Here is an 18,474-nt window from a genome sequence, read left to right on the forward strand (position 1 = left end):
TTTTATTATTAAAATATTTATTGAATGTATTAGTATATTTGTTAAATTTTTTAATTAAATTTTATGATTTTTGGAATCCTATGAACAAATATTGATTTATAAAAACACATAAACTCAAATTATATTAGAATTAAAAAAAACATTTAAACAAACACTACCTTAGTTTCCTTCAATTGCTATAAACAAGAAACTTATATTTGGATAAACATCAAATGCTATGATTGGTTGTGGGTTGACTTGAGGTACCCAAAATACCAAACAAACATTTTAGTTACCTTATTAAGTTTTCTTTTCACTGATTTAATCACTTGAATAAAAAACAATGCTAATATTTTATATGTATCAGGCTCTTTGAATAGGTTGCTGCAAGAATTTGGCATTCATATCATTTTTCTCCTCATAAACTTCAAATTCATACCGTGATAAACTAATATCTAAACATATTGCAGGCATGCACATCTACAAAACATCAATATTCTTTAAATAAATATATTTAGTAGGTTAATTTAAAAATATATATATAAACTAAACATTGCAAATATTAAATGACAACTTTTAATATTAATTTTGTTTTGTAAAATAAATCTTGGTGTGTTATATATATAAACCAAAACATTGCAAGGTTTTTTATATGTTTGGGTGTGTGTATGTGTGGGTGGGTGGTTTGTTGGATAAAATTAGAGGGTGGGCATGGCCGTCCCAAGAATCTGCCCGTGCTAATGACCTCGGGCGTGGTTGACCCATACTAAAGTTTAGTGTTTAACAGCTTTTTTTTTTACTACGTTATCGCTGGATTTGAACCCACGACTCCAAACTTGAATTCAAGAAAAACTTAATCACTGAGCTATAATTTGTTTTAACATTTATTGTCAAACTTATATATGATATACATCAAATATTACAAATATTTAATTTATAAAAAAATAAAAAAATTATATAAATCAATCAGAAAATATCAAAAGTGATCAAACAATAAATTTTCATAAATATTTTTAAAAAAATAATTATTTTGTTATCAGCCTTTTTGGCTCATAAGACTAAAGTTCCTAAAGATACAAGACATTTATTAGTCTCTTAAATTTTATCATTACATATATATATTGGATACTTTGTTTCAATTTATAAAAATAAAATAAAAATACAAAACATCACATGCTTTTAAAATTATGCTATCAATTTATGCGAAATAATTAGTAAAAAAATAATATCTGAATAATATGACCTAAGCATGCTGGGCCCAAGCATAATGTCTATATATACACAACACACACACATGCATATATGAGGCTAATGGTAGAAGCAATTCCCCGCTTTTACTTTTCTCTCTCATATTTTTTATTTTTAGTTTTTTAAAAATATCAATCATTTTTCCAAACTAATATTTATAGTTCAAAATATAATATTTTAAAAAAAAATTACAAAAAACTTATTATTTGACCCTATTAATATTTTTACAAAGTAGTTTATCTTAGTAAAATTTTTTTTTTTTTTTTTCAAAATCTATTATTTATCCCCTTGTTTTCTTTTTATAAATTAATTTATACAATGGTAAAAATTATATGTTTAAAATTTTTGTTAAAAATTATTATTTGATATTCTACTTTGTAACTATGATATAATACATAAAAATATGCTCTTTTTTAAAAAATATTATAAAAAACAGGGTTGTTTATTTTTTTGTTTTTAACTTGGTCAATCTTAAAAAAAAAATTATAATCAGTGTATAATCTTTATAGCCTCATTGTTTTTATTTTTATTTTTAAATTGATGGATCGAACAAGAATGACATGTTGGCTTGACCAATATGAAGCAAAATATAATATATATTGGATTTTTTTATAGTAACATTTTAAAATTTGTTTTTAATTTTGGAGTCACCCTCTGTCCCTCCTGCCTCCGGGCCACCTGCCATGCCAAAGAACCACTGCGCTGATTCTCCTCACCCAGAGGATGACAACTCGATTCAGGATATAACTGATTAAACGCAGTTCATTTATTTTCAAATTTAAAAGATAATTTAAAATTTTAGTGAAATTTGAAGTTGTAATGGGGGCATCTCTTATTATTTCAAACTCAGGCCTTAATTTTTTGGGTCTTAATCGATTTTTTTATAGAAAATTCTCTAATTTTCTTCAATTTTCTAAATTTTATGATTTTTTTTTGCTAATTTTCTAAATTATTTTTTTTTTGGTGGACCAACCCACGTCACCATGGTCAACGTGGAAGTCAAGCCTGTTCCGGGCCCGGCTTCCCATCTCGAACCCACCAAACGGGACAGCTGTAACCGCCCTGACACTAAGTTCTACACCTACCAAGCCTACCAGCAGGGTCTTGAATCGGATCAAGTCATTTCAATGTGCCCTTGCTAACCAAAATTGCGGCTCACCTCTAGATAATGTGAAAAGGTTATTTTGGTGATGATGATGGAATGGGAAGAGGCGAGGTTTAAATTAATGATGGATTCGTGTGTGGGTGTGAGGGGAGAGTTGAGGATTTAGGATGATCGTAATCATGATTAAGGGTGATTTCACAGATTAGCAAGTAATGGTGTTGTGATTAGGTGTAAATCCACATGTTTGTTTGAGTCAATCACCAAAAGGTTGTGGGACTTCTGACTTGGGTACGCTTGAAACCTTGACTGGGATGAATGGTTAAAGTTGGATCAAATCGCTTAGAGCTTTTAATTGCTGAGTTTAATCATTTTATGTGTTGGCTTGGATCAAATCAAGTGGAGTGGGTTAGAATTCAAGAGTGGGTTTGATTTGGTTGAAAATTTTCAATTTGGTTTAGTCAAATTCTTTTTGAGTGGGTTTGAGCCTAGATGATGGTTGGATGCATCAGTAAGAGTTAAGTTGATTGGGTTCAAATCACTTTAGTTTATGCCTGGCTAACCCAATCTCGCTGAGTAGGAAGTCTTGCTTGAGTAGAGTTAATTTGGGCTGACCCAATTAGGTTAAGTTAAGCATGTTTTATCCAACTGAAGTTGATGGGTTGATTCAACTTGAGCCTACCTGGTCTAAGTTTGGATCAAATCAAGATGGAGATTGTGGTTGGGCTTAATTGTTCGACCAAGTTAAGTTGGGTTGAGGATTGATTGAGCTTGGTCTCAAATTTGGGACCAATGATCAGGATGGAACCGCAATTAATGATAAAATGAGTTCATGAACCAAGTCGTTCAAGAGATTTTATATAAGGAATTAGAAATGGTTCAAGGTTGGTTGGTTCAATTGAACTTCTGTCTAGTGAAATTGAGCTTGATTTCTGCTAGTTTGTGAGGGCTTAGGGCCAAATTGGCTCAAGTGCTTCAAAATGTGAAGGTGCTTGAATGGATAAGTTTTATTTTCAAGTTAGAGGCTAATTGGATTATGCAAAGTTAGTTTTGAGTCCTGCTCCTTCGAGAGAGAATAGGTCCGATTAGAGATCGAGCTTCTATCATTTTTGTAGTATTTGATTTTTTTATATAGATGCATATATTAATGTTTTATTTATTTATTTTATTTTATTCTATTATGCTTCTAGGTTTTGGTCTTGGTATATGAGAGAGAGTTTCTTGTTACAGAACCCAATCTAGCTGTAGGATGAGGAAATGCCATATAAGTTTGTAATAGAAGCTATTTATAAAAGAATATTTTAAAATGGTTGTTTAATTATTTTCTAAAAGCATATTTAATATTTTATCTTGTTATGCAACAAGTTATTATGTCTACTATCTTCCAATATAAATGATTATGTATTTTGTCCACTTTTAAAATTTATGTGTTTTATAAACATGTCAAATTAAGATTTAATAATTGCTCAATTATATGCTCCTAATTGCGGATTGAGTGTTTTCTTACAATATTCATACTTATACATATTGCATTAAGATTTCAATAATTGCTCAATTTATATGCTCCTACTCCGTGATTGAGTGTTTTACGGTATTCGCATTTATATTGCACGATATTGCATAGCCATGCTTTGTATAGATTCAATGCAACTTCTGACATAAATCTTAACAGCTTATATAAAATTATCAGGTAATTTTCATTCTCAATTTATTGCCCTGTCACTGTTCCATTATCAGTTAAGACCTGCTAATTTGGACCTTCATATCTGAATGATTTTTGAAATTGAGGTTACTCATAAAACGATTTTTGCCGAGCGTGTTGCATTTGTTTTTCTATTTGATTTATTATATTATTTTTTTCTATGTAAAAGAAAGCAAAACAAAGAACCGTGGACCAAATTTCAACGATAACTACCTATACTGCGATTGGTAGACCAGCTCAGTCTCTTCAAATTACACCATTTTCTGATCTCATGGAGTTTTCATGTGGTGTTAAATATCTTCGCTCTCCTCAAATAAGTCACCGTAACCCAGAGTACCTTCATACCCATTTGTCCTTTCGCTTTCATTGCTTGTCGTAGTCAAAAAACAAAACATGAATCCCAATTTTTATGTCTAGCTTTTGTTAGAATCTATGAACCGTCAGAATTTTTTAAGATATTTATTGTATACAATTATAAGCAGAATATTTTATTAAAAAGTTTTTATTTTGCTAAAAGATCACCATTAAAAACATTTTCACCTTAATTGATCGGGCGTCGAATCCAGTTAAAGATCAAACTCGCGCGCGAGAGAAATTTTTATTTTGCTTTCTATACCCAAGCCTAACTTTAAATCCAGTTAAATGCCTCCTCAACTGTTATGAGTCAAATATTTTAAACAACTTAGTATTACTTAGCACTTATGCCATTTCAAAACAGTTGCACCTGTAATTTCAGTCCTAGGATTTCAAGTGTCAAAAATAATGCACCCTCAAATATAAAATAAATGTCATTATGAATCAATACTAAAATATCTTTCTTAGGATGTTCTTGCGGTCCATATTGGTGCATATACCCAAATCGTATTTTTCAATTCACGGTTCTCTTCAAATGTAATCCTTCTTTTCTAGCTCTCCAACCTTTTATATGTCTTTAAAATTTAATCCCAAACTTTCTTTACTTTTTTTTTTCGTAAAAGAAATGAGTAATGAAGGTGAATCTTGGACAATTTGGTTGATAAGCAAAATCTTGGCTTCGGTTTTGAGAATTCAATCATTAGTTAATGCATCTCAGCTCAAACTTTCTCGACTAAACTTCCCATACAGCCATATCGTAAGCAGTGACGACCCATGCATTTAGTTCAGTTCATTTCTGATAAAAGTTAACATTCTCATATCTGCTATAACTTTTAATTCCTTCTCCGAGTTTTTAGCTCCAATCACATGGTCTCTTCAGTCCAAACCATCCACGGCCAGTCGCAGACCTAGAACTCCATCGAGTGTTAACGTCAACCACTACTAGCATCGATGATTTTGACACACCCCTCAAATCAAATTTATGTAACCAAATATTTTAAATAAAATCTCATTACGATAAATTTTTACATTTATGTCATGCCGGTTATCATCAATTTAGTTTTTCTTAATTACTATTAGTGGCAAAAGTTTAGAACATTGTATAATTTTCATAATTTTGATTACTAAAGTTATTAAAACTTTAACATTGTAAACTCGAGGATTTCGAACCATGCTAGCTCCCTACCGATCCAATTTTCATTTCACAAACCACTCACAGACATTACCCATTACATATTATCTTGCACATAAATAAAATATTATAAAACATTAATATTCATATATATCTTTATTGAACACAATTTCTATGCCTCTCAGACACTGGTTGCCACTCTATGTCCGCTACCAGTATCAGTGGGCGTGCGTCAGCATCAAGTATAAACTTGATCATCTAGCCTCGTGCTTTCATCGATGACACATGATTTGGATAGTAAGACCAAACCCACAACCTGTTACAACTCACGAGTTTAGCAAGACTTGAATTTGAAACCTCTTTAATCTTCTCATACCGGTTTTTCGCAATGAGATCAATACCATTGTGTTATGAGCCTTTTGGGTACGTGCTCCAAACTCTTTCTCAGATGTTGATGCTAATATTGTGAAATGAGATACATCACAAGCTGAAGAGGAGTGCAAGTCTAATTTACTCTCTAAAGGGGAAATTTTGAGTAAAATGGTTGACCATGATAAGTTAAAAGATATGTTTATAAAAGTATACTATCCTTAGATGGACTGAGATATTGTTTCTGCTTCAGGCTTCAAATTGCTCAATCAACTTTCATAGTATACTTCCTCTGACCAAATTCATTTTGATACTGGTATTTTTAACTCAATTGAATGTATTTAGCTTATTGCTCCATATTTGAAATGAATAATCCCTGAATCATCATTCATACCTTTTCTGTAAAGCACTTAATGTATTTCTCATTATAATGCAAATCATTTATTATGGTATTCTAATGAAGGCTTGATTAGCTTAGATCTGTGCTACTAATTCTGCTTTATCTAAAGTTGCTGCTTCATTTATTTGAAATATTTTTGTTTCATGAAGGAAGGAAAACAAAAAACTTTGAAATCTCCAAATTTACTTGAAGTTTTACTAGTCAAAGATGCATCATACCTGATAGATTGGTAAATGAAGATCCAATTTAATAATGTCTACAGAGCTATTAATTAATTGACTTGAATAATATGGTAAGAATTATGACAAATACTTGAATTGATTTTTGCTAATATGGTAATGATTATGTTGATTTTCTTCGATTTATTCTCTTTTTAAAGAGAACTATTCTAATTTGGACCAATTTATTGCATGGTTCTTATAAAACCTATAAATTTAATGTTTGACATAAGTCATGAATTATAAATTAATGTTGTTGTTATGTCAACTTTATAGGAAATCAGTTGAGGAATTCACTTATAATGATTCACGTTAATCTTCTATTTATCATACCTACTGGCTTAACCATTTTATTTTTCTTTGATTTTGATGGGCACTAAGAGGTTTAGCAGCAATGGTTATTTTATTGAACTGTTCAAATGATGTTTGTTGCACTATAAGATGAGCTAGCCGCTCAAAAAGCAGCGTATATACTAAAACATCGGCAGAAGAAAGCAAAGTCGGTGTGAGCATGCAATACTGCAGGATTAAGACCAACAACACACAACCACTATTCACACTCCCAGAAATATGTCCTCACCCATGATTCAAACTCTCACTATTTACGAAAAATTTTAACGAAGCCTATTACCAGATCACTGCTCATTGGTTATGTGTTCTTGTTGTGCTATAAAACGATTCTATATACCTAGCCATATAGGCATTTTGTACTTCGTAAAATTAACAGCATAACTTAGTCCCCACAAGTTGTTTGAACTACCTTTTATTTCACCCTGAAATCTGTTTCTGTATAATTTTAATGGCAAACTCTGTTTAAATGATTTTCCATAGTTTACACCACAATCTTCCACTTATTTTTAGCACTTTATTGTTGAGAATTCTATTACTCTATTAAATTGACTAGAAGTAGATTCAACCCTGTAGTCTATGTATATTTCTTTTCAGTTATGACTTGTCCTTTGGCAGCTCTTTCAAAGTTTTTAACTGTGAATATCTGCAAAGCATACACAAATAACTAACTGGACCCAGGAGGTATAAAAAACTCATATAAATTTAATGTGTTCATTTATATAAATTTCAGGACCTGGAGTACTTTCTTCATGACCAAATTCATATGAGAAAAGAGTTTGCAAAGAAAGAACAAGCCTATTCATCAACAGATATATGTTATAATTTCTGTGATACATTTGAAGCTGCTGTTAAAATATCAGAATATATTGATAAAGATTCAAAACCTTCTTCACTTTTGTGTTTCCTGTTGGTCTATTTTATTCCTTTGTCTCATTCTTCCACAAACCTCAGCACTAGCAAAGTATAAATGAGTTTGTGACCAATGTTGATATGTCATGTGTGTGGCTATAAATGCTTGTTTATTTATGTCACACATCATTTCTTTTTAGACCTCTTTTATTATATCTCTTCAATCTTTCTTGACATCTAAGCAAACTCAACTCAATCTTTTCCATATATATATATATATATATATATCACACACACTCATTCTTTTGATTGATAAATAGCAATGAGGTTATTATTGAATGTATTATAATTTATCCTCATCCCCATTTTGACTCTTTAACATTATTCTATTTATTTATTTATTTATTATTTTTGGGTTAAATTTTTTTTTCCTAGACAAAACAGACTTGCTATAGTTAAATAGTGCACAAATTTTTTAAATATATCATGTTCAACGTGGGACAGAGGGAGAATGGGGCGACCCTTTCTTTCCTTCTCCTCTCTCTCTCTCTCTCGGTGTTTTTATTTATTTAAAAATATCAATAGCAAATTAATATTTATAATCTAAAATATAATAATTTAAAAAAAATTACAAAGATCCATTGATATTTTAAAAATAACCCGATGTAATATCAAAAAGTCTATGTTGTAGTCTTTGTTTTTTAACAAATTAGTTTATATGACATATTAAATTATATTTTTAGTATAGTTTTTATATTTATTATTTGATCCTCGATTTTTATAAATTAAACTATAAATTAACATATAAATATATTTTTAAAAATTTAAAAATTTATTAATTGATTTTGTAATTTTGACCTCTTATTCTATTGTCCTCTAGACCTCATGTCAATGTACATCAGGTTAATATATATATATATATATATGAGAGTTTAGATCATTTCATAAATATGGCAAATTTACTATATATATTTATATAAATTATTCTTTTTGTCTTGATATTCAACCACTGCTCTTACTCGGCAATTACTTTTTCGTGATCAAAGTACATATCTCGTGAGAAAGAGTACCTTTGCTAATTCTTTATATATATATATATATGGGCTTATTTGGGCTGGAATTATTAAGGCCCAAATAAAATGGAAGTTGGTAGCAAAGCTTGGGGTAGTATTATCAATCCCTGATCTCACCTGTCTCGCTGTTGTCTCTTCATTTCCTCACTTTGTTACTTCATCGCTCTTCCCAAAACGCCCCCGCATAAGGTTCTCTCTCTTAAACTCTTCTCTCTCTCTCTCTCTCTCTCTCTTTATTTTTTCCTTTTTCGATCCATTTGTTCTTCTATTCTCTCTTTTCCTCTTCCTTTAAACCCTTGTTTTTCTCTTTTATCTCTCTTCTCTGTGTGATGATTCCCGCCAATCGATCTCGAGCCTTGGTTGTGACTTGTGAGAAGAACGAAGCATACTTCAAGCGGGACTGCTTGAGGAGTTACTAGGTTTTTATTTGTTTATGATTTGATTGATTTCTGGGTTGATTTATGAATGTTGGGGAATCTAGGGTTTTGATTGTGGGAATGAAGAGGCGTTGGGATGGATTTTTGATCTGGTTTTTTTGATTTTTATTTTGTTGTTTGTGTGGATTTCTAGGAGGGAGTGAATCGAGGGTGGAATTCATGTCCCTTCAATCAATCTAGGGCGGAGAAGAGTGAGGGTCAGCCGAGGAAATCCGGGAGATCCGGCAACTCTGGCTACCATAGGTCAGCCTTTTCCGGCAGCGGGAAGGGCGGCGGTGCCGCCCCTCCTCCCTCACCTCCTCTTCTAACACCGCCTCTGTTTCCTTTAGACCGCAGGTGCGTATTAATTCTTGTTCTCTGAAATACTGATATTCTTTTCCTTACTTTTATGGCCGGATTGGTGTTCTTTGCTGATTTGGGAACGGGGGTCATCAAAAAGTTGTTGTCTTGATTCTTCTTTGTTCTTTGCTCTTTGTTCATTGAAATACTGAAAAAAAAAAAAATTTGCTCTTTGCTGATTTGGCAAACCGGTTGATTAATCAAGGAATTCAAGAGCGGTTCCTAAGGCTCCGTCATCTCAGCCTACTGCTGGAGCTTCGGACTCTGCAGCACCCATGACACCTGCCAAAGGTTCTATTCTTTGATCACTTTCTTCAATTATGCTGTTGAAGTGGTACATTGTTGTGCATGTATTTTGAGGACTGGTGGTGTTTTCCTGCTTTGTGACTGTCTTAAGTAGAACTTTATCTTTGTATTTTATGCCAGGGTTTGTAATCAAGTGTTTGATTTAACATTTATTTCATTGTTTTACCGCAATATTGTTTTCAGGGGATGCATCCAAGCAGTACACACTTCAGTTTGGGACAATAAGTCCTGGGATCATGAATGGAATGCAGGTGGATGTTATTCAGGATTATGCTGGTAAAATTTTGGTTTTTATCTTGATTTATTTATATTGATTGAGTATACCACTGTGGGTTGTAGATTCCAGCTCGGACAAGCTCAGCTCCGCCAAATTTGGATGAGCAGAAGAATGACCAGGTATATCAGTTGTGTGTGCTTTTGTGACATCTATATCTAGGCTATTATTTGTGCATTTGAATTGATGTTTCTTGTCATTGTTTGTACCGCAAATACCATTCATCTGAGATAGGTGTTATTAGCATTTGAATATGGTACAGGTTTATGATTTAGTACAACAATGCATTTTCATAATGCCTTCTTGTTGGATGTTTTGTCCATGCCTCTTTTGGAAGAACCATTTACTTGCAATCTTGCACTGTTTGTCTCTTGGTTATAATGATATTATGGTGGTTTAATTCAGGCTCGGCATGATCCGTTTTGGGCTATGCCCACATTGCCTTTGCCTGCTGCCCCTAAACAACAACAACAAACAAGGAAAGATGTGGGTGCTATGAGACAATCCAACCCTGGGGAGGGTCATTCACAAACACAAACTAATAAGGAAGTGCATGTACAAAATCCTCCTCCCGCAAACATGGCTCTTCCAAAACCTTCTATTCTTCCTGTGACTGGTCCACCTGTGCCCGTGTCGATGCCCTTTCAGCAACCGCATGTATCATTGCAATTTGGTGGCCCTGGTATTCAGTTGCAATCACAGGGTGTTACAGCGGCTTCACTCCAAATGCCTTTAACGTTTCCTGTTGGAGGTGCACCCCAAGTTCCGCAGCAAATGTTTGTTTCTGCTCTTCAGTCTCATCCGATGCAAGCACAGGCAATAATGCACCAAGGACAAGGCTTCAGTTTTGCACCTCAAGTAGGTCACCAACTTCCTTCTCAGTTGGGCAATCTGGGGATTGCAATTGGCCCACAATTTGGTCAACAGCAGCCAGGAAAAATTTGGAGGTCAGCGCAAATCAACAGTTAAAAATAACTCACCCAGATACCCATGAAGAATTAAGGCTGGACCAAAGAACTGATTCCGTTATAGATGGTGGTTCCTCCAGGCAAAGGCCAATTTCAAACCTAACCTCTCAATCTCAGCCTCTCCCGACATATGCTCATCCTCATCAGATGAATTATTTCTCCCAATTACAGCCTAATACTTATGGTCCGCATATTGTCTATCCTACCGCACCGTCTGTTCCAATGTCAAGTGGCCCGATGAGCACACATGCTCCTAGACATAGTTACACAGTTGGCCCGAGTGGGCAGCCTGTGCCCTATATGAGTCCACTGCTCAATCCTGTTACTGGTATCAAAACTGGACCTCCTCTTCATGGTGTTCATGAATCAGTCAAGTCAGAAGCCTCATCATTCTCTGTCTGCGTCATCTTCAGTGCCAGTGTTAATAAAGCCATTGATTGGTTCACATGCAGATAAGATCGGAACATCTTCAGTGATGATAACTGCACCTGTGAGTGACGCAGAGGCACATAATCTAGCAAAACCGTCCTTGTCAGTAACTGATTCTCATCAGCGGAAGGGCAGTGAGATTCGTGTGCAGAGTAATTTGTCACAGTCTGTGTCTGTTTCTGAACCATCCATCTCCACATCATTGTCTGCCGCTCCATCTGATGCTGTTTCACCACAAAGGCCCGAGCATGAAAGTGTCTCAGCAGCTCCAGTTTCAGCTGCAGGGGATGCAGTAGGAACTGAAGGCAGAAAAAAGGAGCCTATCACAAGATCGAATTCTTTGAAGGAGCATCAAAAGAAACCTAGCAAAAAGGATCTGAAGCACGTGCAACCTCAGCAGCAGCAACAGGTTAGTTTTATCCTCTGTGATTGTTTAGAGTGTTAGAAGTCAGAACCCGTATGATTTATCTTCTGTGTATATCTGACTGTAGTTTGTCTGCCTTGCCAAATTGCTGGAATGTTGCAGGACAGTTTGAAGTCTGCAGAGGTGACAAAGTTTTCATCAAACAAAAATAGCAGCACATCAGATATACCACCTCAGCAGGAATCTGGGTCTTGTGATAATGAACTCAAGTCCGCTGGAGCTGTTCAGCATGAAACAGTGCCTGCATTGTCAATACCCGCTGAAGCTGTATTGGAGAAAGACATATCTATCTTGATTGGAATTCCTTCCGTGAAGAGGGATTCTGTTGAGACATCCATATCTGTTTCTATTCATGATGATAGAATTCCAAGGCAGAACTCTGATTTCACTCATTCTCAGCCTCAACCTCAACCTAATTTAGTTAATGTTGGGCCAAAATCAGAACCGAAGGTGTATGAGAAGAATGAATCATCTAATGATTTGTTGCAAGGTGATATTTCTGATGCTATAGTAAAATTAGTCACCACTGCTGCTCAAGGTGGAGAGCCATTTACGTTAGTTAAACGGGATGTAGCAGGACCACAGGATTGTGACAAAAGTGCAACCTTTCAGTTAGATGATGCTGAAAAGGAGCAGCTTGAGGCCTGCTCAGTAGATGTAAGTTCTTGTGTTGAAGTTGACCAAAAACCCAAGAAAGCTGATAGTTGTGTTGCTGCCTCAGATGATTCTATTGTCAAATCAGACTCTTTAAGCCATCTTTCACACACAAATGCTAGTGTAGACAAAATCTCACTCACAGATTGTGTTACAGATACCAGTGAAAGCACAAGCCATGGGGATTTTGTCACGAGTGATCCTGCTTTACCACTGGAGGAGACTACCGTCAGGCAAACTACAGTTTCATCTGGAACTGGACCGAATCAGGAAGGTAAACCTGCAGATCTGCCTAGCGGAACCGGTTTCTGTTACACATTCTGGGGCCAAAGGACAAAGCTCATTTTGGAGCCAACCAGGTCTAAAACCCCTAGTGGAAAAAAGAAGCTAAGGGAAATCCTATCGAAAGCAGACTCTGCTGGGTCTTCTGATCTTTACAATGCGTACAAGAGCCCACAAGAGAAGCCTGAACCTTTGAATCCATCTGAAAGCGAGGACATTTCTACAACAGTTGATACAAAAAATATTTCTGTGAATGATCTTAATAAGGAAGCTGTTGTCATTGCGGAAGATAAGGTGAGTAAAGGTGAAGTGGATGACTGGGAAGATGCTGCAGATATATCCACACTGAAACTGGGAAACTCCGAAAGTAATCACCGAGCTCATGAAGCTAAGAAGCAGCCTGATGAATATGGAAATGAAGCTACTGGTAGAAAGAAATACTCCAGAGATTTTCTAATGACATTTTCGGAACAATGTACGGAACTTCCTGCAGGGTTTGAAATTGGATATGGTATAGCAAATGCTTTGATGAGTGGCCCTGTATCTGCATCTTATGCTGTTGATCGTGAACCTCATCCAAGCCCGGGAAGGAGTACAGATAGGTCTCCTAAAGCTCCTTGGGTTGACCGTCGGATAGTTGTGGGGGATGATGACAAATGGACCAAATTTCCTGGTTCATCTGGTCCTGGGTTTGATCTTGCCCATGGGATTTCAGCTGTGTCTTTTCGCCCTGGACAGGGAGTTAACCATGGTGTTTTAAGAAATCCACGTGGTCAGTTGTCCAGTCAGTATGCTGGTGGGATTCTCTCTGGACCTCTTCAAGCTATGGCTTCCCCTGGAGGGGTGCCACAGAATGGTATTGATGCTGACCGGTGGCATCGTGCTCCAAGCGCCCAACGGGGTTTGGTACCATCACCTCAGACTCCTTTGCAGGTGATGCACAAGGCCACAAAAAAATATGAAATTGGGAAAGTTTCTGATGTGGAAGTGGCAAAGCAAAGACAATTGAAATCCATACTTAATAAACTAACACCTCAGAATTTTGAGAAACTATTTGAACAAGTCAAAACGGTGAATATTGATAATCCGGTCACTCTCACCGGCGTCATTTCACAGATCTTTGACAAAGCTTTGACAGAACCAACATTCTGTGAAATGTATGCAGATTTCTGCTTTTCATTTGTCTTCGAGTTACCTGATTTCAGTGAGAATAATGAGAAGATCACCTTTAAGAGGCTGTTACTGAACAAAATGCCAGGAAGAATTTGAAAGAGGGGAAAGAGAGCAGGCTGAAGCTGACAAGGCTGAAGAGGAAGGTGAAATCGAACAATCTGAAGGGGAGAGGGAAGAAAAAGAATTAAGGCACGCAGACGTATGCTGGGAAATATTAGGTTAATTGGTGAATTGTACAAAAAGAAAATGTTGACAGAGAGAATCATGCACGAATGCATTAAGAAATTGTTAGGGCAATATCCGAATCCGGATGAGGAAGATATAGAGGCCTTGTGCAAATTGATGAGCACAATTGGGCAGATGATAGATCATCCGAAGGCCAAGGAACATATGGATGCATATTTTGATATGATGCTGAAGCTATCAACCAATCCGAAGTTATCTTCTCGAGTGAGATTTATGCTGAAGGATGCGATTGATCTGAGGAAAAACAGATGGCAACAGAGGAGGAAAATTGAGGGGCCAAAGAAAATTGAGGAGGTACACAGAGATGTGGCTCATGAAAGACAAGCTCAAGCCAGTAGACTGGCTCGTGGTCCTGTCATTAGCTCAACACCTAGAAGGGGAGCAGCTGTTGATTTTGGTCCTAGAGGTTCTACAATACTTTCTTCTCCTCCCCAGCAGATGGGCGGTTCTCGTGGCTTTCCAGTCCAGGCCCGTGGCCCTCAGGATGTCAGGGTGGATGATAGACATCCATTTGAGAGCAAAACTTTCTCTTCACCCCCTGCCTCAAAGAAGTTCTGATGATGATTCTATTACCCTTGGCCCTAAAGGTGGTCTGGGAAGGGGTATGTCTTTCAGAGGACAACCATTGACGTCAAACACTCCCTACCTACTGAAATTTTTCAAGTGCAGGTGACCCTACGAAGAATGACAACGGGCCTAAATGGTTACAGCTCTGCTCCACACAACTCTAGAGATGAAGTCAGGTCTAGAGATGTGTTTGATAGGCTTGGAGGAACATCTTATGAACAACCAACTATCCAAAAGAACCTATTCTGGGATCAGGGACTCCACAATTACAGATCATGCTGCTGATAAGTCTTCAGTTACGCCTTCTACTGGGAGAATACAGGGATCAGTACCAGCTGATCCAACCACATCTTCTCTTACAAAGGCTTTTGGGTGAAGATGGTCTTGAGATAAATCCATGTCTGCGATAAGGGAGTACTACAGGTACTACTAATACCTGTAAATGTTGATCATCAGTTTTCTTTTCACTTGCCATTGGCATATATATTTGCAAAGGTCCATGCATGCTCTGAGTGTGCTTGTGTGTGTGCATGAACTTCTCTGCTGGAGAGGAAACACTTACTTAGAGTTGACTATGAATATTTCAACTTTGAAAATATGCTTTTTCCCTTTTTATGTTTAATCCGAATGGTATTTATTCTTTAATCATCTTTGCTAATATTTCATTACATTATTTGATGAAGTGTTCAGTTCAGAATTTGTACTATTAGAAAAAGAAGGCCGCTGGGTGTGTGTGTGGGGTGGGGGTGTGTAGTGGAGGAGGGGCATGATGAATTTCCTCCAGAATTCCAGGCCAAACCTTGGATTGGATTCTTTGATTGAAAATTGAAAAATCTGATTCCTTTATGTGAGTAATTGATAGCCTTGGAGATAAGTCCCACTTTCTTGAGTTACAATGCAGAATTATTGGAGAGAGCTTTAGGCAGCATTTGGTGAAGTTTTTTACCTGAATTACATTTATGATTAGCAAGAAACAAAACCTCAGAGAGTAGCTCATCCCACAGGCATTGAAGTAATCAAGAGAGCGACATACTAAAACCTACGTCAGCAGGGACACAGGCTTAGAGATTGGGAGTGTACTAGTTTTTAAGATATATTGGTGGATTGTGCTTCATCTTATTCCCTTCTCAATATTTTATTCCAAATTATCTGTGGATCAAAGATGCTTCTTTAAGTGTGATTTTGGGAAAATGTTGAAACCCTTGAAAATTTTTAGGCTGTTGTCATTTTGATGTCTAGTCTTGCAAACAAATGACCCTTATATGAATACCTTGAACAAGCAAACTACTGTTTTTTTACATTTCTTTCATTTCTTTCATTTGCATATTCTGTAAATAGCTGAGGTTTATGTTATTCTACTCTATTAGAGTTGTGATAATTATTAGAGTGAAATTTAATGATTGTATTCTAATAGCAATGTAGATATTTAGGTGATCAATTTAGAGCCGATGAATTGCATTTCTTTCCCAAGTTGTGTATTTCATATTAGAGGGAAGGAGTTGAGCTTATTGTTGGAGTCGAATTTTTGGTGAAAGTGTGATGCAGTATGTCGGTAGGGGGGTGGTTAGGATTAGTTCATAATTGGGGAAGCAGAGCTTTAATGTTTTGGTAGCTCTGTCGTGACAAGACATTCAATCACAAAAGATAAATGCTTAATTACTTCTTGACCATTAATTATTCCTTCTGATAAGAAATTGAAGTTGCCATTTAAATATTTTCTCATTATTCACTTTTTATCCTCATGCTTAAAGGTATATATATACATAAATCTTTATAATGATTTATTATATTATCTGAAACATATTTTCTAGGCATCTTCATTTTGAAGATGATTTGTTGTGATTCATTAAGCCAAACACATTTGACCTCTTATATTGATCGTTGGCGAAGTGATAAAAGAAAAAAAAATGATTTTCTTGCAGTGCCAAGGATGATGAGGAAGTTGTATTGTGCATCAAAGAGTTGAACTCTCCAAACTTCTTTCCTACCATGATTTCGCTGTGGATCACGGACTCATTCGAGAGAAAAGATATGGAAAGGGATCTCTTGGCCACACTACTTGTGAAATTGAACCAGTCCCAAGATCACTTGTTAAGTGAAACACAGCTCATCCAGGGGTATTAACTGCTCTTATCTTTTACTCTTTTATTTAATTAAATCATCATACTTACGCAAGTTTCTGTTTGTACCTCCAGCTTTGAGAATGTTCTGTCTTCATTAGAGGACGCAATTAACGACGCCCCTAAAGCAGCAGAGTTTCTCGGAAGGCTTTGTGCAAGAGTAATATTGGATACTCCCATGCCCTTGAAGGAGATCGGAAGATTAATTCTTGAAGGCGGGGAAGAGCCTGGTCAGCTACTTGAATCTGGTGTTGCTTCGAGATCCTTGGCAGCATTTTTAGAGTTCATACAAAAAGAAAAAAAGGGGATTCAGTTTTTGAACCAACTCCGTGCAAACTCCGGTTTTGCATCTGGAGAGTTTCCGGCCTCCTCATCCCTTGAGAGCAAAGAAGCTAGACCCATTCCTTTAGATTCACAGATACAATGTTTCGCCGTAGTGATTTATGAATTCTTTTTTTTTTTGTTTCTTTTTGTTTCGTCTTAGGGTTTTGATAATATATTGGTTTTCAGCAATCCTTGCCTTCAGAGTTCTCATTGATTCAATGCAACCTGGACATAATCTTAACAGCTTATATAAATAGGATCAGGTAGATGCATTCTTTTACTGGCCTGTAACTGTGCCATCATCAGTATAGACCTACAAATTGGGACCATCATCTGAATGAATTCTGTAATTGAGGTTATTCATAAATGATTTCTGCTGATTTGCTGCATTTGTTTTTCCTATTTTAATTTATTATGTTTTCATTGTTTTTTTACAAAGTAATAATCAAAACCTGATTCCCAGCTTTTTAATGTCTGGTTCTTGTTACAGGGTCTATGAATCGTCTTGATTTTTTTATTTTTATGTATATATTGTATACAATTACGAGCAGAATATTTTTTGTTCCAAATTTTCATTTTGCCAAAAGATCAATAGCTAAAAACATTTTTCATTGTAATTGATTAATAATTTTTATTGTTCTAAATGCAAGTTTATGTTCTTTTTTGTTTGCCTGGTTCTTTTTGTTTCAGAAAAATTACTGAAAAATAATAAAGTTCAATTATTGTGTGTATGTTTTTTACACCCATTTTATTTACATTTTAATCTTGCATTAGAAAGAGTCAAAATTTCAAACTAGCTGGGAGTTAAATGTTTTAACTTTTCAGCCATAACTGAGATTTAAATGTATTAATTGTTTATTTATTGTGAGTTTTTTTTATTAATAGGTGATAAACACCCCTATATTTAAAAAATTGTTAAAGGCACTGATAAGTATCTTCTGACATGCAAAAAAAATCACTTTTTTTCCAACAGAGATTTATACCCAGGTTCATAAATAGTACAAAAATAAGCACTATACCCAGTGTATGAATAATACAGTACTGTTGCTAAAAAAGATTCAAATTTTTATCTTTTCACTTAGCACTCTTGTATCATACGATTGAGTTATCCAATAGTTGATGTTATTGCGAGTTCAGTATTTACATTTCGCACG

General features: G+C 35.5%; 1 pseudogene; it reads left to right on the plus strand.

Annotated features, from left to right (window-relative positions):
* Positions 1-2,210: 2,210 nt before the first annotated feature.
* Positions 2,211-17,709, plus strand: LOC120278663 (annotated as a pseudogene).
* The last annotated feature ends 765 nt before the right edge of the window (positions 17,710-18,474 follow it).

Source organism: Dioscorea cayenensis, chromosome 16 (genome assembly GCF_009730915.1).
Source record: "Dioscorea cayenensis subsp. rotundata cultivar TDr96_F1 chromosome 16, TDr96_F1_v2_PseudoChromosome.rev07_lg8_w22 25.fasta, whole genome shotgun sequence".
NCBI lineage: Eukaryota > Viridiplantae > Streptophyta > Magnoliopsida > Dioscoreales > Dioscoreaceae > Dioscorea > Dioscorea cayenensis.